The sequence below is a fragment of the Berghia stephanieae genome, chromosome 3 (genome assembly GCF_034508935.2).
Source record: "Berghia stephanieae isolate SIO BIC M18660-M18661 chromosome 3, UCSD_Bste_1.3, whole genome shotgun sequence".
NCBI classification, from domain to species: domain Eukaryota; kingdom Metazoa; phylum Mollusca; class Gastropoda; order Nudibranchia; family Aeolidiidae; genus Berghia; species Berghia stephanieae.
The window spans coordinates 83,804,591-83,809,590 of NC_088362.1; the positions used below are offsets into that span (position 1 = coordinate 83,804,591).

Here is a 5,000-nt window from a genome sequence, read left to right on the forward strand (position 1 = left end):
GTCCACCTATAAAAACGTTCCAAGAAAACAACAACAACAACAACAACAACAACAACAACAAAAAACAATTTTTAAAAACTATTTCAAAAAACAAGTAAACAAAGAAAAGAAAAAGAAGATAAATGTGATGATTGGTGTCAAAACAGTACGTTCTATGTCGGGGTGAACATGATGCTATAAATTCCATTTCAAGCTTGAAACTTCAAATAAACCTTCATAGGCATTTTACACGATGAAACATTACAACCAAAAAGTATTAATTTTTTTTTCACTTTCTTCAAAAGCAAAAAATACATGTTGTATAGGTCGTAATAATAATTTTGTTCAGAAAAGAAAAGAATTTACAACAGAGTTTTAAGCTATATTAGCTATAACAATAAACTATCGTCATATTGTATTTGGATTTACAAAAGAATTCTGAATAAGAAAGACATATGTCGTATCCGACGTGTTCATCTATGCAGGTCTGACATCCGAACGCAATTATGGCCTAGATTAACATTAATGTAATGGTCAATATTTGCGTCATTGTTTGAGATTTCTATTACAACAATTAGCCCATAACGAATTGGGTTATCAGACCTGCAAATGAGTGCACGTTGATTGTATCATATATTAGATGTTCTTATAATTTCAAATAATATGTGCAAGTAGATCAACATGTGAGGATTTTGCCATAGTTGGCAACGGGAGGGTTAAAGGAAATTATAACAAAACATAACATAACATAACATAACATAACATAACATATCATTGTAAGGGTTGATTAGGTCAAAAGCCATTAAATGCCCCATGAAAAAAAAATACATGAAAGGTTCAGGTTTGAAATTCCCTGATATAATCAAAACTATGATCATTATAATTTTACATCATAAACAATCAATGATGTATCAATTAAAAACTTATTCATCAAATTCATAGTATTTTAAGTCATAGAGCTAGATAGCGCCCTGTCTATTAATTAATACATTGAAAAACAACGGAAGAAAAGAAAACGCATTATATGCACTGCCATATTCCAGAATCAATGCGTACAAACAGTCGTTCTTCCCCAGTACCATTCGTGCATGGAACAGCATTCCTGAAAATGTCCGAGTAACCAATAACCCGACACTATTCTATAGTCATCTCGACCAGTTTAAAACAAAGATAGATATTACGTCAATGCCACCCCATCACCCCTATACTAGTTGCGTCAATTCTTCATCACACGAAGCTGCAACTATTTTTGGATTGGATTGCATTTTCAAAGTGATTTATACTTGTGGAGTCATGTGCATGGATTCGAGCTTCGCTTGGCGCATAGTTGAGTCCTTGTAAAGGCTCTTTACTAACATTCTCTCACCGTACTCATGTGAAAAATGAGCACCTGACCGTGAACAGCGATGTCCCTCTCGGAAAAAAAAATTGAAATATCGCCTAACAGGCGTCAAGTCTCGTTCTACATGTTACGTGTTGCTGTTAGGCAGGGACCTCTTGTTAAAGGGCTTTGAGTACGTTTAGTGGATATCGCGCTATATAAAAAGCTCCATTTTTTTTTTTTTAGATTGATTGTGGGTTAATTTTAGCAGAATTGTATTGATGCTATGCAAAATACTCACAACACAAGCCATAATAAACATAACGACACACAAAAATGTATGTAACTTTTAACGTTTAATTAAAGCATGAATGATGTATTTTGTGAGAGCTAATCATTCGCAGACTGCCTAAAAAACAATACAAAGACCCGGGTGAAGTCGACTTTTTTCCTTCTATTATTTGTTTATGTCGAAGCATACGGTCGATTAGAATTCTTAAAAAAGCAAGCGGTACGAGTGTGATCCTCGCACAGTTTATCTTTGAGATAAGGTACAATGTACTGCCTGCCCACTGGCCAATAAGTACACTTGACCAGCCTTCTCTCTGGCAGAGAATATAACAGATGTTGGAATTGCGAACAAAGCTCCCTGTGCTCATTTGGCAGAGCATGGGACTGATGCCTGTATAATCTGGGTTCAAGTCCAGTCCGCGTGACAGAGTACAGCAATACAGACTTGATTTGAAAAACATTTTAATTAAATTCAGTAAAAGCTATATTAAACAGATCTTTAAATTGGACTTAATTGATGGGCTCTATTGATACAATCGTTCAGGTAAAATACTCACTTGTTCCTCCTTCAAAATAAATCGTAACAAAAATTTAAACTTTGTTTTTAAAACATTTATATTTTGATTGATAGAATTTAGAGAGAACTAATTCCCAACCCAATCATATGTTGTATAAAATCAATAATAAAGAGTCGAGTGACGTCAGCTTCATTCATACTGTTGTTATCTACGAAATGTCAACAAACAGGATCTTGATTCCTGCAGTCATACAATATTAATCAGACAGACCACACTTCGGTTCTCACCAAGTTAGACGTCCGTCTATCTAGATCTGACGTTAAGTATTAACGTTTTGACTGTTTCTGTTATTGGTTGGAGAAGGGTTTTGAGCCCGAAACTTTCTGTGTTGTTGTTTTGAAGTTGTTATATTCATTTTGAAGGTGGCTTTGGGGCAGCAAAGCTTTCTCTTCCACTCAGGGGATAACTCAAAGGCAACAAACACCTCAGTCGTTTTCTGGTCATTTTATTTTTCAGAACGACCTCAGTCTTGATTCCTTTTTTTAAAAAAATGAATGACAAAACGGTTTCTATCAATATTGTGAAGCAGATTTAAAGACAGAAAGATTTGATTTGGTGTGTTTCCCCTCGTATCACCATCAGTGACACATTTGTGGTGTTGTGTTATGCTGTGCATGATGGCTAATAATAGTAATAGCGCAGTGTTTTGCATTGGTGTTATGTGTGTGATAGTGATAATTGTGTTGATGGCGATACGAACAACGCATGCACTGACTGGGTAAGTCTGGATCAATGACATTCTTTGTGGTTTTATATTTGATTACTTGTAAGATTATTGGCGCTGATAATGTTGTTTATGAAGACGATTATGATGGCGATAAAGCTGCTGCTTTAACTGTTGTTGTTGATGATCATGATTGTGATGATGATGATGATGATGACGACGATGATGATGATGATGATGATGATGATGGTGAGAAAAGTACAACTTTTAAAAAAATCCCAAAAGATCAGCCTGAGTTGACTGGAGAATAAATTATAGCGAAAGGAGTCGATGAATGAATAAATAAATGTCATGTATCTATCAACCAATACACCAATCACATGGTGACACTTAGATTATATCAAATGATAAGGCGCTTGGCATATTGTCCAGATAGCCGTGATCGTATAGTGGTTAGTACTTTGCGTTGTGGCCGCAACAACCCAGGTTCGAATCCTGGTCACGGCAAGGACTTTTTTCTCTCTTCTTTTTTTTCAATTTTACCTCTCTGAATTTTTTTTATTAAAGAAAAGAAATATGTTTCGCTTAATTATTTGCCTATCTATTAAAATTCATCATTAATTATATGTTTAATTAATTTATATAATATTAACTGAGCCATCAATTTGACTCATTAGATCACTGGCATTATTATATCGTCTATCGTTTTCTTCTTCTTTGTTTTTCAACATTTTAAATTGCTTATGACCGCAAACACCCTGGATTGTTCTCGACGACTGGCCAGTGTCAACAAACCAAAAGGGAACAAAAGTGTGATATAAAAAACTGGTCCCCATCTCATTGGAAATGTAAACCAACTCTTCGGGAGAACTGGTTACATGCCTTGTGTAAATTATGATCTTCTGGTTTCAGAATGATGGCGTCTTATTTTCTAGTCTAAATAGATGCTGGTTGCCATTAAAGATCATCAATCCTTGCTCGTTAACGTCCCGTAATCCTGAGAATCTGCCTATACATCCTGCTCCTAAAATCGTTATGCCACCCCTTTATGATTCAATATGTAACTTATTCATTACTAGTCCTTCGATGGACTGTGACATTTATACTTCCAAATTTTTGGAACCGGAAAAGAAGGTGTGACATCACGACCCCCCCCCCCCCCCTCCATCTAATTATATTTAAATATCTATTTCTATATTTTAATTCATTTATTTATTTATTCACTGCTTAATGAAACACTGATAGATTGCTAATTCGCCTATTGATTAATGGATTCAGTTGTGTGTTTATTCATTTATTTATCTATTTATTTATTTATTTCTATATCTAATTATCCGCCTTTGGGACGTCAATGTTATTGTTGTAGCAGGCATCTACCGTGTGCTGTTGTGTTGCAAAAATCAAGAGTTTTGATGAGCACGGCAAATAATCGACGTGTACATATATGCAGACCTGATAATTAAACCCAATTGTGGGCCATTGTTGTAATGGACAATATTTTGCGTCATTTTTATTTAAAATTTCCATTGCAACAATGAGCATATAAGGAATTGGGTTATCAGACCTGCAAATAAGTGCACGTCGCTAGTAACCAAAAAGATGATATAATCGACAAATCATATGTTTGTGTTTTTGCAGTTTAAATTAAGTAGTCTAAAACATTTTAAACACGAGAGATGCCTAAGTGGAATTCAATTTATGAAACCGAGGCGGTGACAAATGTGTCAGTGCATGACATAATCAGTCGGAAAGTGAAAATATGGATTGCAATTTTTGCATTTTCTGAAAGAATATGCTCACCAGATCATTTTAATCTTTATTTGAAGTAAATCGGGTGAATTTTCATAAAGTTAAGGTCACAACTTTTCTCAAATGTCATACTTTTTCAACTTGACTAGCAGTAAAAAAAATATTTAGAAGTGAAATTAAGCTTTAATATTTCCCGAAAATGTACAAAATGGGTTGATATAATCATTTATGACAAGAACTCATTTTGGATCAAAATTGACCTTCTAACTAAACTTGGCAATATCTCAGTTCAAACCTTTTCACCATCCGAATGATTACGTCATTCACTGTAACAAATACTTTTAGAGTACTAGAATAAGAGGAACATGTCGTGACCGACGTTTATTTATTTTCATGTCTGAAGGGTGTTCACATCTAT

The 5,000-nt window shown here is 34.6% G+C and overlaps 1 protein-coding gene and 1 non-coding gene across 2 annotated transcripts in view; both read left to right on the forward strand.

Moving 5' to 3' along the window:
- Positions 1–2,049: 2,049 nt before the first annotated feature.
- LOC144969676 (uncharacterized) overlaps positions 2,050–5,000 on the forward strand; it is a 10,657-nt gene continuing 7,706 nt past the window's right edge. The window contains exon 1 of the mRNA XM_078908826.1: positions 2,050–2,135. The gene's annotated coding sequence lies outside the window, so the exon portion shown is untranslated. The remainder of the gene's footprint in view (positions 2,136–5,000) is intronic.
- On the forward strand, positions 3,269–3,340 carry Trnah-gug (transfer RNA histidin (anticodon GUG)). Its single transcript has one exon. It is a non-coding gene; the product is annotated as a tRNA-His (tRNA).